Source organism: Oncorhynchus nerka, linkage group LG4 (genome assembly GCF_034236695.1).
Source record: "Oncorhynchus nerka isolate Pitt River linkage group LG4, Oner_Uvic_2.0, whole genome shotgun sequence".
Classification (NCBI taxonomy): domain Eukaryota; kingdom Metazoa; phylum Chordata; class Actinopteri; order Salmoniformes; family Salmonidae; genus Oncorhynchus; species Oncorhynchus nerka.
The window spans coordinates 13,759,640-13,779,810 of NC_088399.1; the positions used below are offsets into that span (position 1 = coordinate 13,759,640).

A 20,171-nucleotide genomic window follows, 5' to 3' on the forward strand; every position below is an offset into this window, starting at 1 on the left:
ATTTTTTGCTCCATAAAGTAATCCAATAACATGTGTGCCGCTATCGTGTCTATTTCAAGACTTCTCACTCATTGATCAAGACAGGCCTCTGTCATCATGACATGCAGCCCTTTGGGGTGGACACCCACCTGTCTCGATCAATGAAAGAAGACATGAAATAGACAAGACGTCTGCAAAAATCTTTGGGTAAATCACATTATCTGGTGTAACAATCTGTAGCTACAGTTCTCTGCGCTTGTGTCTCTACAGCTGAGACACACTCGGACACACTGAACTAGTGTTCATATAAATGGTTTTGTATGTTACTTGTACCATTTAACATTGTTGTTGAGTTAGCATTACATAGTGTACACTCTTGTGTTTTAGAAATCCCAAAGACCGTTTGTTTATTTGTCAATCTGAATGTCTAGCATCTGTTTGGTGCTACAGAGCCATGCTTATACTGTATAAATATCTTCTGTGAATCCATAAAGGCTGACACATTTTAAAGATTGATAGAAAATATCCACATTTATTTTATGATGGTTCTACATCAGGGCTCTCCAACCCTGTTCCTGGAGAGCTACCATCCTGTAGGTTTGCTGATATATATTTTTTATTGAACCTTTATTTCACTAGGCAAGTCAGTTAAGAACTAATTCTAATTCACAATGACGGCCTACCCCAGGCAAACCTGGACAACACTGTCCCAATTGTGCACCGCCCTACGAGACTTCCAATCACGGCCGGATGTGATACAGCCTGGATTCATGCTATTCAACCGATCACTGCCCGCACCTGCTCGCCCGTCCAGCATAACTACTCTGGATGGCTCTGACTTAGAATACGTGGACAACGACAAATACCTAGGTGTCTGGTTAGACTGTAAACTCTCCTTCCAGACTTACATTAAGCATCTCCAATCCAAAATTAAATCTAGAATTGGCTTCCTATATCGCAACAAAGCATCCTTCACTCATGCTGTCAAACATACCCTCGTAAAACTGACCATCCTACCAATCCTCGACTTCGGTGATGTCATCTATAAAATAGCCTCCAACACTCTACTCAACAAACTGGATGCAGTCTATCACAGTGCCATCTGTTTTGTCACCAAAGCCCCATACACTACCCACCATTGCGACCTGTACGCTCTCGTTGGTTGGCCCTCGCTTCATACTCGTCGCCAAACCCACTGGCTACAGGTTATCTACAAGTCTCTGCTAGGTAAAGCCCCGCCTTATCTCAGCTCACTGGTCACCATAGCAGTACCCACTCGTAGCACACGCTCCAGCAGGTATATCTCACTGGTCACCCCCAAAGCCAATTGCTACTTTGGTCGTCTTTTCTTCCAGTTCTCTGCCGCCAATGACTGGAACGAACTGCAAAAATCTCTGAAGCTGGAGACTCTCCCTAACTAGCTTTAAGCACCATCTGTCAGAGCAGCTCACAGATCAATGCACCTGTACATAGCCCATCTGGAAACAGCCCATCTATCTACCTACCTCATCCCCATACAGTATTTTTTTTTTCTTGCTCCTTTGCACCCCAGTAACTATACTTGCACATTCATCTTATGCACATCTACCATTCCAGTGTTTAATTGCTATAATGTAATTACTTTGCCACCATGGCCTATTTATTGCCTTAACTACCTTATCTTACCTCATTTGCACTCACTGTATATAGACTTTTTGTTTTCTATTGTTCTACTGTATTATTGACTATGTTTTGTTTATTCCATGTGTAACTCTGTGTTGTTGTATGTGTCGAATTGCTATGCTTTATCTTGGCCAGGTCGCAGTTGCAAATGAGAACTTGTTCTCAACTAGCCTACCTGGTTAAATAAAGGTGAAATAAAAAAAATTCACACCAGGAACTATAGTGATGACTCTTGCACTGAACTGCAGTGCCTTAGACCGCTGCGCCACTAGGCGCATATCTAAGCCTTTACACTTAGGCAAGAACAAATCCACATATTTTCAGAAATGTATCATTACCTGATCATTTAAGTATTTGAACCCCCCCCCCCTCCCCAAAAATAATAATTTCAACAGAAATCGTTACATGATATGTACTATTCATCCTCATATGTCTAAATTGAAATTATGAAATGTCCAGCCAAATTATTTTACCTGTTCAGGTGCCAAAATCATAGTCCTTCTTCACAAGAAGGTGATGTATCTGAGCATACATTTGCACCATATTCAGTAGTTGTCACGCTCTGACCATAGAGAGCCCTTGTTTCTCTATGGTGTAGTAGGTCAGGGCGTGACAGGGGGTGTTCTAGTTTATAATTTCTATGTTGGTGTTTTGTATGATTCCCAATTAGAGGCAGCTGGTTATCGTTGTCTCTAATTGGGGATCATATTTAAGTAGCTATTTTTCCCACCTGTGTTTGTGGGATATTGTTTTGTGTTTGTGCATGTGCACCACATAGTCATGTTTAGTTGTTTGTTTATTGATTTATATATTTTTTTCTTTGTTTCACTTTGCAATAAACATGTGGAACTCAACATCCGCTGCGCCATGGTCCCGTTCTTAAGACAACCGTGATAGAATATCCCACCCACAAAGGACCAAGCAGCGTGAAAATGAGGCAAGGAAGTTTTGGACTTGGGAGGACACGAGAGCCTTCCTTGGCGGGAGTCGCCAAGGAGCATGGAAGGACAGCGACGACACCGGGGACCACGGCCACAGAAACCCCAAGATTTTTTGGGGGGGAGGCACATGGAGCTGGCGATCGAGCAGCGGAGAGTGCCAGACCCTGTTTGGGAGTCGGAGGAGGAATTTGAAGAAAGATTCCGGAGAGAGGTGGTAGCGATGAGAATGCTGCCGTAAAGGTGTGCTGAAGAGCGTGACGCCAGTCCAGTGCCATCTGCACCGGTTTCATGCACCGGTTGCGCCTTCCCAGTCCGGTACGTCCTGTGTCAGCTTCCCGCACTTGCCCTGAAGTGCGTGTAACCAGTCCGGTGCCACCTGTACCAGCTCCACGCACTAGGCCCCCAGTGCGCATAGACAGTGCAGAGCTTTCGGCGACGGTTCACAGTCCAGAGCTTCCGGCGACGGTCCAGAGCTCCCGGCGACGGTCAACGGTCCGGACCTCCCGGCGACGGTCAACGGTCCGGAACCTCCAGCGACGGTCAGCGGTCCGGAGCTTCCAGGCAAAGCGTCCAGTCCCGCTCCAAGGCCGGAGCCTTCCTCTGCACCGATGCCCAGTCCAGGCACGGCGTCTAGTCCCGCTCCATGGCAGGAGCCTTCCTCAGCGCCGGTGCCATCCAGGCAGTGACCAGCCCAGCTCCAAGGTGGGAGCCTTCCTCTGCGCCGGTGCCCAGTCCAGGCATGGCGGCCAGTCCAGCTCCATGGCCGGAGCCTTCCTCAGCGCCAGTGCCATCCAGGCACAGCGACCAGCCCAGCTCCAAGGCGGGAGCCTTCCTCTGCGCCGGTGCCCAGTCCAGGCACGGTGTCCAACCCAGCTCCAGGGCCGGAGGCCTCCTCTGGTCGGATCCGGGGTCTGGGGGGGGGCTACGACCCGCACCGGAGCCGCCACCAACACTAGTCACCCATCCTAACACCCCCATTTGGTTTCAGGTTTTGCGGCAGGAGTCCGCACCTTAGGGGTGGGTACTGTCACGCCCTGACCGTAGAGAGCCTTTGTTTCTCTATGGTGTAGTAGGCACAGAAAGGCTATACAAGGCACAGAAAGGCAAACATCGTCATATTTAATCTAAGTAAATATTTCCAAAGTACCACTATTTCTGTTTAAAAATGCAGCATAGCAAATCCAGAGCTCCAATCAAAACATGTTTTCTGTAAAGATGCAAAAGTAGGCCAATCTTTGCTAAAAATGTATTTAATTTATTTAACAGAAAATAAAAGTTGCACACCCTCAATCCCCCTGTCTGCCCTGTTTGTTATGGACGATGGATGCAGATTGGGTCGTCAGCGATGGTCCCTCGCAGTCCAGATCCAACGTGGTGGTAGTGTTGGTCTGTGATCCACTCCAAACTGTCAATGCCTAAAACATGAATCCAAATTGTGTCGATATTGCAAAAAAATATTGTCATTTCACATAACCATCTACCTGCTTCATTCATGATGAGAAAACTAACTGGAACAAGCTAGCTATCTTATATTAACCAGCAATACAAAAACCAGTAATACAATATTAACCAGTAATTAAATGTTAGCTGTCACGTATTTTGTTATTTGTTAGCTAGCTAGGCTACCAGTTATCTTTTACTTCCCAAACAAGTCTGGATAGCTAGGTCTCCCTACTGTCTGCTGGCCAATTTAGCTACATTTCTTGATTCTAGTTACTAAAATAAATAAAACATCTCACTTTAGCGTTAGGTGAGGTATTTTCTGAACAGCTTCTCACTTCTTTGTTTCTCCAGTCCTCAGTTTGAGCACACACCGTTTACACACTAATTTGTGGCGCCCCAATAAAAAAAACGACAGTTGGAACTCTTGTTGCTAGGCTACCAGTTACAATGCTTTTAGGTTTGTGCACTCTTTATCCAGAGGGAAAACAAACATTATAGCTAGTGTCTGAAAGAATTATATGAATGTCATATTGGTCAAATTACTGACGATGTCGTCAACTCAAATAACCATCAGAAATGTATTTAGCTAATCGAAATGCATATCAAGACCCTAATATGGTCCTCAGTCAAGAGAATATGCATTGTATTGTAGCGACCCGCACAGACAGCTGTGTGTTATGTGCTAGGCTAGGAGGTGGTTGTGTTGTACTGACCAGTACCCGGTGTTCGCGGGGTCCGACATGTCAATCAACCTGCTATCTGCCAATCACGGGAATGCCTGGAATGTTCTGATGCCGGGCATCCTGGTGGTTGGCGGAGTGGCGTGGAGGGGGGTTGGGCATTGGAAGTTAAGACCAGGTTCAGCCTTTGTTCTCTCTCTCTTACATCTGGGCTTCACAAGAGAAGGTCACGATTGGCTTGTGGGTTATCTGTCATCTATTTGGCGTGTGCTACGGCCCAAACAGTAGCCTGTGTAAAGTTGGTTCAATAAACCGTCAATTCGCAAACTCAAGCCTCTGTCTGGACAATTGTTCATTTATGATCTAGTCAGGTCATTACAGTATGTTCTGAGAAAATATACGATGTAGGCCTACTGTCAGTATTTGTAGGCTTACTGTCAGTAATAAAATGTCCACATAGGCCTATCACAAGATATCTAATGAGTCAATATCCGCCCATACCATGTATGATATCCAATGGGAATCTAAAACTGATTTGTGCATTAAAGAAAAATATGGATTGAGCATGTGCTCATTTTCAGCATATCAAAAAGCATATCAATATCCAGATATGGACCTCAGCCAAGGGAAGCATATCTGGAATCAATCTAGCTTCATATCTTGAATGTGTTGAGAAAACCAAGATATGCGATGTATACAGTCAATATTCGTCAACATGAAGAGAGAACATAGGATGTCTCATATCTCAGGATATTCAATGAGTCACAGGAAATGCCCATGTGCGATATTGGGAGTAATCCCAATATCATATATGTCTAAAAGACACATCTAGATTCAGAATTTGTCAGGATATGGTGCAAATCCACAAATGTAAAATATGCATTGGAAATGGTCTGTATTCTGTAGAATATCAAAAATGTGTCATGTAAATATATCCCCTGATATGGAAACATTTTGCCCAGTGATAAAGCTTGTAAACAGTGGGGATGTGTCATTGTTATTAGGCCAAGGTAGGGTAGGGGCGAAGGACACAGAAGGCCATGTTTTTCAATTTGTAGAAACACACATTACATGGCATACTCCAGCCCTCCGGGCAGTTCAGCTGGCCTAGTGAGTCAGGCTAGCGGCTAACCATTAGCAACTGAGCTGTACTCAAATAAATGGTATGGATACTTAGCAACATGCTACACGTGGATAGTGTAGGTCAAGTGAGTGAAGCCCATTTTAATTTAGCCATGCAGTCAACCAAACATTGCCAGTGCTCCATGATCCTTAGAGCTGAACATAAAGACATGGCCAGCTACAGGGGGAAATATCAGGGCTTTCATGTACTGGGTTATGTGTGAGACAGTGATATCTAGGCCAACATGGATGAAGGAATGAATGACTGAAAAATAAGTCATCACAGCTGTACAGTGAGGCTATGTTCAAGATCACTTGGTCGTCTTGGGTTTCCAAGAGGTTAGGCCTATGTTAATTCTAAGGTGTTAAAGTACATCATGTATTACTGGTCATGAGTTGAGAAGTATTGAGAACTTTGATATGCCCGTAGAGTACATTATGTTAAACAATATATTGGAAAATTTGCCAAATTAACAATTTCATATTTGTATATTCATGAACGCAGCAAAACAACAAACGTCCTCACACTGTCGACTGAGTTTATTTTCAGCAAACTTAAAATGTGTAAATATTTGTATGAACATAACAAGATTCAACAACTGAGACATAAGCTGAACAAATTCCACAGACATGTGACTAACAGAAATGAAATAATGTGTCCCTGAACAAAGGGGGGTCAAAATCAAAAGTAACAGTCAGTATCTGGTGTGGCCACCAGCTGCATTAAGTACTGTACTGCATCTCCTCCTCATGGGCTGAGCCAGATTTGCCAGTTCTTGCTGCGAGATGTTGCCCCACTCTTCCACCAAGGCACCTGCAAGTTCCCAGACATTTCTGTGTGGAATGGCACTAGCCCTCACCCTCCGATCCAACAGGTCCCAGACGTGCTCAATGGGAATGAGGTCCGGGCTCTTCGCTGGCCATGGTAGAACACTGACATTCATGTCTTGCAGGAAATCATGCACAGAACAAGCAGTATGGCTGGTGGCATTGTCATGCTGGAGGGTCATGTCAGGATGAGCCTGCATGAAGGGTACCACATGAGAGAGGAGGATGTCTTCCCTGTAACACACAGCGTTGAGATTGCCTGCAACAAGCTCAGTCCAATGATGCTATGATGGACCCTCCACCTCAAAATCGATCCCACTCCAGAGTACAGGCCTCGGTGTAATTTTCATTCCTTCAACAATAAACACGAATCCGACCATCACCCCACGTGAGACAAAAATGCGACTCGTCAGTGAAGAGCACTTTTTGGCAGTCCTGTCTGGTCCAGTGACAATGGGTTTGTGCCCATAGGCGACGTTGTTGCCGGTGATGTTTGGTGAGGTCCTGCCTTACAACAGGCCTACAAGCCCTCAGTCCAGCCTCTTTCAGCCTATTGCGGACAGTCTGAGAACTGATGGAGGGATTGTGCATTCCTGGTGTAACTTGGGCAGTTGTTGTTGCCCTCCTGTACCTGTCCAGCAGGTGTGATGTTCAGATGTACCGATCCTGTGCAGGTGCTGTTACACGTGGTCTGCCACTGCGAGTCTCCCTGTAGCGCTGTCTTAGGAGTCTTACAGAACGGGCATTGCAATTTATTGCCCTGGCCACATCTGCAGTCCTCATGCCACCTTGCAGCGTGCCTAAGGCACGTTCACGCAGATGAGCAGGGACCCTGGGCATCTTTCTTTTGGTGTTTTTCAGGCAGTAGAAAGGCCTCTTTAGTGTCCTAAATGTTCATAACTGTGACCTTAATTGCCTACCGTCTGTAAACTGTTAGTGTCTTAACAACCGTTCCACAGGTTCATGTTCATTAATTGTTTATGGTTCAATGAACAAGCATGGGAAACAGTGTTAAAACCCTTTACAATGAAGATCTGTGAAGTTATTTTGATTTTTTACAAATTATCTTTGAAATATAGGTTCCTTAAAAAGAGACGTTTCTTTTTTTGCTGAGTTTATATTAGAGGTCGACCGATTATGATTTTTCAGCGCCGATACCAATACCAATTATTGGAGGACCAAAAAACCAGATACCGATTAATCGGACGATTTTTAAAAAATGTATTTGTAATGATGACAATTACAACAATACTGAATGAACACTTATTTTAACTTAATATAATACATCAATAAAATCAATTTAGCCTCAAATAAATAACGAAACATGTTCAATTTGGTTTAAATAATGAAAAACAAAGTGTTGGAGAAGAAAGTAAAAGTGCCATGTAAGAAAGCTAACGTTTCAGTTCCTTGTTCAGAACATGAGAACATATGAAAGCTGGTGGTTCCTTTTAACATGAGTCTTCAATATTCCCAGGTAAGAAGTTTTAGGTTGTACTTATTATAGGAATTATAGGACTATTTCTCTCTATACCATTTGTATTTCTTTGACTATTGGATGTTCTTATAGGCACTTTAGTACTGCCAGTGTAACAGTATAGTTTCCGTCCCTGTCCTCGCTCCTCCCTGGGCTCGAACCAGGAACACAATGACAACAGCCACCCTCGAAGCCGAGTTACCCATGCAGAGCAAGGGGAACAACTACAGGCTCAGAGCGAGTGACGTTTGAAACGCTATTAGCGCGCACTAACTAGCTAGCCATTTCACTTCGGTTACACCAGCCTCATCTCGGGAGTTGATAGGCTTGAAGTCATAAACAGCGTGATGCTTAACGCACAACGAAGAGTTGCTGGCAAAACGCACGAAAGTGCTGTTTGAATGAATGTTTACGCACCTGCTTCTGCCTACCACCACTCAGTCAGATACTTAGATACTTGTATGCTCAGTCAGATTATATGCAACACAGGACACGCTAGATAATATCTAGTAATATCATCAACCATGTGTAGTTAACTAGTGATTATGATTGATTGATTGTTTTTATAAGATAAGTGTAATGCTAGCTAGCAACTAACCTTGGCTTACTGCATTCGCGTAACAGGCAGTCTCCTTGTGGAGTGCACAAGGACTAGTTAACTGTAAGGTTGCAAGATTGAATCCCCCGAGCTGACAAGGTGAAAATCTGTCGTTCTGCCCCTGAACGAGGTAGTTAATCCACCGTTCCTAGACCGCCATTGAAAATAAGAATGTGTTTTTAACTGACTTGCCTAGTTAAATAAAGATTAAATAAAGGTGTAAAAAAAAGCAAGATGTAAAGAGGACAGAGGAAACATTATGGAGTCTTAAAAGAGGCCTAGGTAAGGCTAAAATGTCATTAATATGCCAACTTTAATTATTTCTCAATTATGCTTTTATATACAAATGTCAAACATGTGTCAACAATTCTTCCTCCAAAAGGACTTTTCTATGGATTACACTTTGGGTTTCATAGGGAATCATAAGGAATCCCTCAAAAGCAGTGTGTGTGTGTGTGTGTCTGTCACATGCCACGTGTGAGTTCATGTAAGCATGGCTGGTCCATGTGTAGTGTACATAAAGAACAATCATTTTTCACATGCCAACCTCAAGGGACACTTTGAGTCCAGAGAAACAGACTAATAATACCATCTACCACTTAGGCATATTGTGATAAAAATATTATTTATGAATTTTAACAAACTTTACAAAAATAACTCAAGACCAGGGCTGGACTACAGCATTTGGGGCCCCCTGACACCGACCGCCCCCACCCCCCAAAAAATACTTTAATATTTTGTTTGTTTTTTACTATTATTTTTGGAAATAAGTGCATTTCCTGCTATTACACACATTTTGCCATGAGGCTGAGAGAAAATGTTGCAGTTTAAAAGCTAATTTCCTGTAATTCTATATGCTCTCTGAGGGCCCCCCGACTTCCAGGGGGGCCCCAGCGCTGCGTGCCCATTCGGTTATCTGTCCCTGCTCAAGACAAATGATATCTACTCTTCATCCACAGTGAAAGGTGTGCACGGTGCCTACAAAAAAGCATGCTGGCTGTGGCATGTGTGTGTGACTAAGTATCACTTAATTCATAAGAGTGATTAGTGATCGATATTAGGACTTCACTTACTCTAGGAAGGTCCAATGCAATGTTGGCCCTGTGCCATTTGTCACTTCACATTGATGATTGTTCACTGTTAGCCTGGTCACAGATCCGTTTGTTTTATCTTGCCAACTCCTATGGTTGTTGTCAGGCCAAACAATGACCATTGGAGTTGCAAAGACAGCACAAACAGATCTGGGACCAGGCCAGTCCACTGCCACTGATGCAAGCTGGCCTGGCCCTTTCTTAAATACCACAGACCATTCATTTCATATCCCTAATCATGGCATTGAGTATATTTATTCATATTGCATATTTTATACGAATATAATTTCACGGTCAACAGCAATACTGCCTGTGGATGTTTTTTTTAAATGTATTTAACTAGGCAAGTCCGTTAAGAACAAATTCTTATTTTCAATGACGGCCTAGGAACAGTGGGTTAACTGCCTGTTCAGGGGCAGAACGAGAGATTTGAACCTTGTCAGCTCGGGGATTTGAACTTGCAACCTTTCGGTTACTAGTCCAACACTCTAACCACTAGGCTACCCTACCTTTTCTACAAACCTATCCTTAAAACGGATCTCTCAATTGTAGCCTAAACATGTAATAATTTATACTCAACAGTGATGAGCCAAGAAAAAGGCATCATACCTCCTGGAGTTGTATGCTTCATTGACTGCACCCAGTAATGCATTATGGACCTATAACACTCTGCTCTTGTTGCAAGGCAAGGCATGATTTGAGTCTCAGCATCCAGCGCCACGTGACCTGAGCAGGCCATTTCATCATGCTTAGCTGGAGGTTAATCTCAGTTGGGAAACCCATGAAGCTTGTTTTTTTTTTTCGAGTCACGTGGTTACTGTGTAGTAACAGTGTAGTAAAGCTACGTGCTTGGGGGATGATAAGGTTATTACCATGACAGCACATGCTTTGAATTCGTCGAGTTGTGAGGTCCCACGTTATCAATTCCAGATGTGAAACAGGCTATTGCGGGAACCAGATGGTTTTATTGTGGAGGAAGAATGCTATATTTAAGGATATTTGACCTCTCTATAAGAACGCAAAATGCAGCAGTAAGCATTAGCCTATATTCGGTGAAAACAGATGAGTTGGTAGTCTATATGGTTGTGAATAGGACAGATGCTGACTATTAATGATGGTCTTATAGGTTATGATGGTAGAGTTCAAACACATTTGATGCGCATTTTAAGCACATCGAAATTGCGTTAGGCTACCAAAGTGTAAAATTTATTTTAAAACGTAAATTAATTGTAATCGATCCAGTATGGAGTATGGACGCAGTCGCTATGTGAAGCGCGCTCAAAATCATTGCATGATGATCTGTCCTTCCCGTGATTAGTTTAAGCATGCATCCATAGTTTGCCAATGAGTAGATGAACGCTAGAAAATGGGGATGCGGGGACAGAGGACGCTTGAGATGCAAACGATAGTTTAGGATAGACAACTATAGAATGTTACACCCCCTGAAATGTATTTTCTTATGTCGATATCTGTTGAAAGAACCGTGAAGAACCAATAACGTGACTCTTACCGCTTTAGTCCATATTCCAAGCGAATGCTTGTCCATTTTTGACAGGGATGCAATGCTGCTACACAATGACGACATCGAGCATCTTTAGAGGTAGAACTGTAATCCGCCTTATCGGTGAACCATGTACTACTCTTCCTTCTTTCCCAACTGCTAGTGGATTTCTGCGTATGCTCTGCACCATCTAGCCTACGATGGATGACTGACTACACACTACCTGCACCCGGGGCTTCCAATGCGTCTAATATGCATTTAAAAGGGGCGTGCCAATTCGCGCGTGCGTGTGTGTGCGTGCGTGCGTGCGTGTGCAAAAGAGAGAGACTACACGCTAGGCTACCGCTACACTGACGCACTACATTATTACTGCTCATCCAAGGACCTATCTATATAACATCTAGTACTGATGTTAGACCTATGTGCTATCGACGCATGACAATCAACCTTGACATTTTCTAATTCTAGGCATACATTTCGTAGATGTATTATATAGCCTTCATAATAAATGTGTATTATGACAGGACTGTAGGCCACATTTGTACATGGTTACATTTATAATGATTGCCTCATGATCTCGCTCATCAATTTAATTATTGAACTTGATTAATTACTTAAAGATACAAGCATACATTATATACCCTTTCTTTTAAAGTATCGCCCTACATTTTTTGGAGGACTGAGTCTAAGGGGGAGGGTCTTTGAATATAAAGCCAAGGAAGAAGAGGTGCAGTCATTGGCATGGTAAATCGAACTATATTCCTGTAAGTGTGTTTTGTTCTTGGTGTTTGTTCAACAATATCCATAGTGGAGTTTAAGATAGTTTCCATGACCATGATTGTACATCTTACCCAGGAGAGCAAGATGTAAAGGGTTATTGTGATTGAGGAGCTTACTGCTGGTCATGGAGTGTCAACTTGGAGTATATCCCAATGGACTATGTTATTTCTGCAGCATGGTTACCAACAGCAGTGTAAAGTGTCGGCTAGTACAGTGGTTTGTAAGCCTTGACCTTAAAGAGACACGTGGTATGTGCTGATTGCAAAACAATTGAACTGAACATTCCCTGTTCAAGAGTATTTGTTGAAATAAATGATATTTCCTGATAAAACAAAGCAAATGAAATGGCACATACTTATGTCTAGACTCCAAAACAACATTGTGCCTAATTTCAACAATGTCAACAATGTTACAAACATTCACACAAAGGGAATCAACGATGGAATCTGAGCTCACTGTTTCACAGCTTAAAATAAATTGTGTCTGCCTTCTGATTCTGTTTAGATATGGGTTTTTAGAAATGGAAACTCATTACTACATCATTAATATTCATAAGTAATGTGTATCTGGAATTGTGGAGGCAGGCCTTGCTGTCTCAAGTGACTGGATATGCTTTGAGATTAACTCTCAGTACGAACCCTGGGGGGATATTTTTGAAAGTAGGGACCTTATCATGAACAAGCCCAGACTTGTAGTTAGGTCAGGTGGATCGAGAAACGTTCCCATCTTATCAACAGCAAGGACTTGGTTAACTCTAGTTATATATTACTTAGCCTCTGCCTGTCCATCTAGTCAAGGACACACACCACTGTGCCAGCAGGTTACTCTATTAGTAAGTAAAGTAATTGGGATGAGTAATCCCTCTCTGGGGTTTGTGTAGCTGTTGGGACAATAGTTAACATGCTGATACCTGATTCAGACTAGCGCCGACCCAAACTGTACCGCGCTGGCCTGTTATTGTCCTTTCATATTGTCCTGCATGCTTCCGGGAACTATAAACCAGGCTTCCGATTGTTCCTCAGAAGTGCAGTAGTAGGATGCTGAATCATAGTAATGTCCATACTTTGAGGTTTCACCATAAATAATGTTGAAGATGCTGTCCATCAATATATTTTACTGTAGCTGTTTAACCTCTATATACAGTGCATTCGGAAAGTATTCAGACCCCTTGACTTTTTCCAAATTTTTTTACATTACAGCATCATTCTTAAATGGATACAATACTTTTTCCCCTCATCAATCTACACACAATATCCCATAATGACAAAGTGAAAACAGGTTTTTAGAAATGTTTGCAGATTTATAAAAAAACAAACAGAAATACCTTATTTACATAAGTATTCAGACCCTTTACTATGAGAATGAGCTCAGGTGCATCCTGTTTCCATTGATCATCCTTGTGATGTTTCTACAACTTGATTGGAGTCTACCTGTGGTAAATTCAATTGATTGGACATGATTTGGAAAGGCACATACCTGTCTATATAAGGTCCCACAGTTGACAGTGCATGTCAGAGCAAAAACCAAGCCATGAGGTCGAATAAATTGTCCGTAGAGCTCCGAGACAGGATTGTGTCAGATCAGGGGAAGGGTACAGATCAGGGGAAGGGTACCAAAACATTTCTGCAGCATTGAAGGTCCCAAAGAACACAGTGGCCTCCATCATTCTTAAACGGAAGAAGATTGGAACCACCAAGACTCTTCCTAGAGATGGCCGCCCGGACAAACTGAGCAATCGTGGGAGAAGGGCCTTGGTCAGGGAGGTGACCAAGAACCCGATGGTCACTCTGACAGAGCTCCAGAGTTCCTCTTTGGAGATGGGAGAACCATCCAGAAGGACAACCATCTCTGCAGCACTCCACCAATCAGGCCTTTATGGTAGAGTGGCCATTAAAGAAGCCACTCCTCAGTAAAAGGCACATGACAGCCCGCTTGGAGTTTACCAAAAGGCACATAAAGGACTCTGACCATGAGAAACAAGATTCTCTGGTCTGATGAAACCAAGATTGAACTCTTTGGCCTGAATGCCAAGCGTCACATCTCAAGGAAACCTGGCACCATCCCTACGATGAAGCATGGTGGCAGCATCATGCTGTTGGGATGTTTTTCAGCGGCAGGGACTGGGAGACTAGTCAGGTTCGAGGTATTTCCTTTAGCGTCTCCTTATTTGATTCAAGTGTGAATTATCTCAAAGTGATAGTAGATCTTTAGATGGTTGGACGCTCCAGGTTTACAACACCTAGGAGAAACACAAACAGAAGAGCACCTCCTTTAACAGGCCATTAAACAAGTGATTTGTGCCTGTTTGACTGAGGGTCTACCACAGTGGGATGAGTCATGTGTGGGGGGTTGTGTGTGTGTGTGTGTGTGTGTGTGTGTGTGTGTGTGTGTGTGTGTGTGTGTGTGTGTGTGTGTGTGTGTGTGTGTGTGTGTGTGTGTGAGAGAGAGAGAGAGAGTGTGTGTGTGTGTGTGCATGTCTACAATGGAAGAAGATTGCCTCCCGTCCTTGGGGTGTGTGTGTGTGTGTGTGTGTGTGTGTACTGTATCCCGATCACTCATTACTGTTTGAATAGAATGACCTTAGGGTTTCCAATTTTCATGCCCTCTCTTTCATTCAAAAAAGGAGGAAAAAAATTGTGCTTTTAAATGTAACACTCTAAAATGCATTTTGTTTGGTTCAAATGGAATTATTTATGACAACGTAATTTATGAAATGTGGATGACTTCATGCTGCGTTGAATCTCTCTTCAATTCAAATCACAAGAATTTCAGGGTTCTAAGTGGGTGGTAGATACTTCAATTTAAGAGCTGGCTTATCAGTTGCTATGCTGGTTTATCAGTTGCTATGCTGGTTTATCAGTTGCTATGCCAGTGAGTTCATGTCTACCTATTGCTAGTATTGACTTCTCAAATTCCTAGGGAGAATTTCTCCCATGTTTGCTGTGTTTTGTGGAGATTACATGGATTTGCCAAGGCCTTCAGGGCTCTCATTGTACAGTAATGTGATTATTTTCTAGGCTCTTATTTCTACAGTCATGATGCAATAGATTCTTTATTTTGCTTGGAAAATAGAAATATGGAATTGATAATGAATGTACACAACAATACATAGTTAAGTACATGTAGGCTGTTGGTTTCCTACCTTATCGTTGTTCCACAATATGCGATAAATGCATCATATCAAACTTATCCCAATGTTTTCTTAAACCCATAAACCATATTTGACCTAATATTGCAGTCCCCTGCATGTCACCATGCAGATATAATCCAATCGGGGTATCATACTCCAAACCTACAACCTAATTTTGACCAAAATTAACCCGGAGAGATTACTGCTTCCAAGGTTTCCTTTTTCCAAGCTATACGGAGGGTGCTCTAGACAAAACAAACAGCAGAGACCTGTGGACACCATCCAACCTGGAATTGAGTGAGTAGTGTTTGGTCTGATGCTATTTTGAAAGCCAAGAATATATATATATTTTTAAAAAGGATATTACAATGATATATTTGACTTTATGGGGACTGAATGCTGAGTTAAGGCTGCCATTCTTGCAAGGACAGACAAGATACAACTTCACTTAGCACTAAAGGTGTGAAGTAAAAGGTGTCGAGGCCTTGTGGACCAACAAGTGGCAGGAGTCTTTGAAGCGTCCTCTGAAGCCCCCACCTGATGTTCAAAGACCATTCACTGGCATTTTCTACAAGAAGTCTGCACTGTTGGTGCGAGTGACTGAGCTTACAATGGCTAGCCCCAAGGCTATATTTAATTTTGTTCTTGTTCATTTAGCTATTTGCCTCATGACTCCTGCATACTTTGTTGACTACAAACTTTCTTTACCCAACCGTGGAACAGACATCGTTTGTTCCCACACTCGGGACTCTGACTCTCTATTTGTTACATAGACTTTTGGCCTCCCATCCTATTCTAACCACCTCTCGCCGGCTTTGTATTCATGTTACCTGATGCAATTGCTGTACAATATGATCTTGTTACCATCTGATTCACATTCAGATGTCATAAATCGGCAATGCGGATCTCTCCCTGTCCTATGCAGTGCCTTGATTGTATTACTGTTGATGATATCTGGAATGTGCATGTACACCCTGGCCCATCTACTGTTGATGATATCTGGAAATGTGCATGTACACCCTGGCACATCTACTGTTGATGATATCTGGAAATGTGCATGTACACCCTGGCCCATCTACTATTGATGATATCTGGAAATGTGCATGTACACCCTGGCCCATCTACTGTTGATGATATCTGGAAATGTGCATGTACACCCTGGCCCATCTACTGTTGATGATATCTGGAAATGTGCATGTACACCCTGGCCCATCTGCTGTTGATGATATCTGGAAATGTGCATGTACACCCTGGCCCATCTACTGTTGATGATATCTGGAAATGTGCATGTACACCCTGGCCCATCTACTGTTGCTAGCCCCAATTCTGACTTGTGCTCTGATATCTGCTTCACTGATTTCTGCTCTCATAAAAGCCTGGGTTTTCTGAAGCTTATTCGTTAACAGTAGAAGCTTATTACGTAAAATGGATCAATTGAAAGTGTGGGTTCACAGCTTCAATCCAGATGTGTTGGTCAATACTGAGATGTGGTTAAGGAAGAGTTGTTTGAATACTGATGTTAACCTTTCTGGTTATAACCTTTTTCAGATTATTACCAATCCAACATGGTATGACTCCAAACACCCAGAAAAGGCAACTCTCCTCGATGTTATCCTCACAAATTATCATGATGGGTATCAGTCTGGTGTTTTCTGTAATGACCTTAGTGATCACTGTTTTACATCTTGTGTTTGTAATGGCTGATCAGTGAAACAACCTGTCCTGATTTGTCATAGACGCTTGCTAAAAAACTTTAATGAGCAAGCCTTCATGAACTGGCCTCTGCAAAATGGTATAGAATCAGTTTGATCCCCTCTGTCGAAGACGCTTGGACCTTCTTTTTTTATATTTTCAGTGGTATTGTTAACAAACACACACCCATAAAGAAAATGAGAATTAGAAACAGGTTCAGCCCCTGGTCGACCGTGATCTTGCAGAGTTACTCCCCCTCAAGAATTGCATTTGGCGAAAGGCTCGGCACACACATACTCAGGCTGACTGGCTCTTGTTCAGGCAAATGAGAAAAAAGTGCATTCAGGCTATCCAGAAGGCCAAAGTTAGTTACTTTAAGGAGCAGTTCTCTCTCGGTGGGTCTTATCCCAAGAAGTTCTGGAAAACGGTTAAAGACCTGGAGAATAAACCCTCCTCCTCACAGCTGCCCATGTCCCTTAATGTTGATGATGTGGTTGTTACTGACAAGAAGCACATCGCTGAGCTCTTTAATTAAGTCAGGATTCCTATTTGACTCAGTCATGCCTCCTTGCCTGTCCAACATTTCCTCATCTCCCATCCCTTCTAATGCGCCTATCCCCGATGCTTCTCCCTCTTTCTCCACTGTCCCACTACAAAGTTTCTCCCTGCAGGCAGTCACTGAGTCCGAGGTGCTAAAGGAGCTCCTTAAACTTGGCCCCCAAAAAACATCTGGGTCAAATGGTTTAAACCCTTTCTTCTTTAAGGTTTTTTATTTATTTTTTATTTCACCTTTATTTAACCAGGTAGGCTAGTTGAGAACAAGTTCTCATTTGCAACTGCGACCTGGCCAAGATAAAGCATAGCAGTGTGAACAGACAACACAGAGTTACACATGGAGTAAACAATTAACAAGTCAATAACACAGTAGAAAAAAAGGGGAGTCTATATACAATGTGTGCAAAAGGCATGAGGTAGGCGAATAATTACAATATTGCAGATTAACACTGGAGTGATAAATGATCAGATGTACAGGTAGAGATATTGGTGTGCAAAAGAGCAGAAAAGTAAATAAATAAAAACTGTGGGGATGAGGTAGGTGAAAATGGGCTGTTTACCAATAGATTATGTACAGCTGCAGCGATCGGTTAGCTGCTCAGATAGCAGATGTTTGAAGTTGGTGAGGGAGATAAAAGTCTCCAACTTCAGCGATTTTTGCAATTCGTTCCAGTCACAGGCAGCAGAGTACTGGAACGAAAGGCGGCCGAATGAGGTGTTGGCTTTAGGGATGATCAGTGAGATACACCTGCTGGAGCGCATGCTACGGATGGGTGTTGCCATCGTGACCAGTGAACTGAGGTAAGGCGGAGCTTTACCTAGCATGGCCTTGTAGATGACCTGGAGCCAGTGGGTCTGGCGACGAATATGTAGCGGGGGCCAGCCGACTAGAGCATACAAGTCGCAGTGGTGGGTAGTATAAGGTGCTTTAGTGACAAAACGGATGGCACTGTGATAAACTGCATCCAGTTTGCTGAGTAGAGTGTTGGAAGCAATTTTGTAGATGACATCGCGAAGTCGAGGATCGGTAGGATAGTCAGTTTTACTAGGGTAAGCTTGGCAGCGTGAGTGAAGGAGGCTTTGTTGCGGAATAGAAAGCCGACTCTTGATTTGATTTTCGATTGGAGATGTTTGATATGGGTCTGGAAGGAGAGTTTGCAGTCTAGCCAGACACCTAGGTACTTATAGGTGTCCACATATTCAAGGTCGGAACCATCCAGTGTGGTGATGCTAGTCGGGCATGCGGGTGCAGGCAGCGATCGGTTGAAAAGCATGCATTTGGTTTTTACTAGCGTTTAAGAGCAGTTGGAGGCCACGGAAGGAGTGTTGTATGGCATTGAAGCTCGTTTGGAGGTTAGATAGCACAGTGTCCAATGACGGGCCGAAAGTATATAGAATGGTGTCGTCTGCGTAGAGGTGGATCAGGGAATCGCCCGCAGCAAGAGCAACATCATTGATATATACAGAGAAAAGAGTCGGCCCGAGAATTGAACCCTGTGGCACCCCCATAGAGACTGCCAGAGGACCGGACAGCATGCCCTCCGATTTGACACACTGAACTCTGTCTGCAAAGTAATTGGTGAACCAGGCAAGGCAGTCATCCGAAAAACCGAGGCTACTGAGTCTGCCGATAAGAATATGGTGATTGACAGAGTCGAAAGCCTTGGCAAGGTCGATGAAGACGGCTGCACAGTCTTTTATCAAATCAAATCAAATCAAATCAAATTTATTTATATAGCCCTTCGTACATCAGCTGATATCTCAAAGTGCTGTACAGAAACCCAGCCTAAAACCCCAAACAGCAAGCAATGCAGGTGTAAAAGCACGGTGGCTAGGAAAAACTCCCTAGAAAGGCCAAAACCTAGGAAGAAACCTAGAGAGGAACCAGGCTATGTGGGGTGGCCAGTCCTCTTCTGGCTGTGCCGGGTAGAGATTATAACAGAACATGGCCAAGATGTTCAAATGTTCATAAATGACCAGCATGGTCGAATAATAATAAGGCAGAACAGTTGAAACTGGAGCAGCAGCACAGTCAGGTGGACTGGGGACAGCAAGGAGTCATCATGTCAGGTCGTCCTGGGGCACGGTCCTAGGGCTCAGGTCCTCCGAGAGAGAGAAAGAAAGAGAGAATTAGAGAGAGCATATGTGGGGTGGCCAGTCCTCTTCTGGCTGTGCCGGGTGGAGATTATAACAGAACATGGCCAAGATGTTCAAATGTTCATAAATGACCAGCATGGTCGAATAATAGTAAGGCAGAACAGTTGAAACTGGAGCAGCAGCATGGCCAGGTGGACTGGGGACAGCAAGGAGTCATCATGTCAGGTAGTCCTGGGGCATGGTCCTAGGGCTCAGGTCTTCCGAGAGAGAGAAAGAAAGAGAGAAGGAGAGAATTAGAGAACGCACACTTAGATTCACACAGGACACCGAATAGGACAGGAGAAGTACTCCAGATATAACAAACTGACCCTAGCCCCCCGACACATAAACTACTGCAGCATAAATACTGGAGGCTGAGACAGGAGGGGTCAGGAGACACTGTGGCCCCATCCGAGGACACCCCCGGACAGGGCCAAACAGGAAGGATATAACCCCACCCACTTTGCCAAAGCACAGCCCCCACACCACTAGAGGGATATCTTCAACCACCAACTTACCATCCTGAGACAAGGCCGAGTATAGCCCACAAAGATCT

General features: G+C 43.5%; 1 protein-coding gene across 1 annotated transcript in view; it reads right to left on the minus strand.

The window, feature by feature from the left end:
* ajm1 (apical junction component 1 homolog) overlaps window positions 1-11,533 on the minus strand; it is a 29,052-nt gene extending 17,519 nt beyond the window's left edge. Inside the window, exon 1 of the mRNA XM_029647939.2 lies at window positions 11,332-11,533. The gene's annotated coding sequence lies outside the window, so the exon portion shown is untranslated. The remainder of the gene's footprint in view (window positions 1-11,331) is intronic.
* Window positions 11,534-20,171: the final 8,638 nt, after the last annotated feature.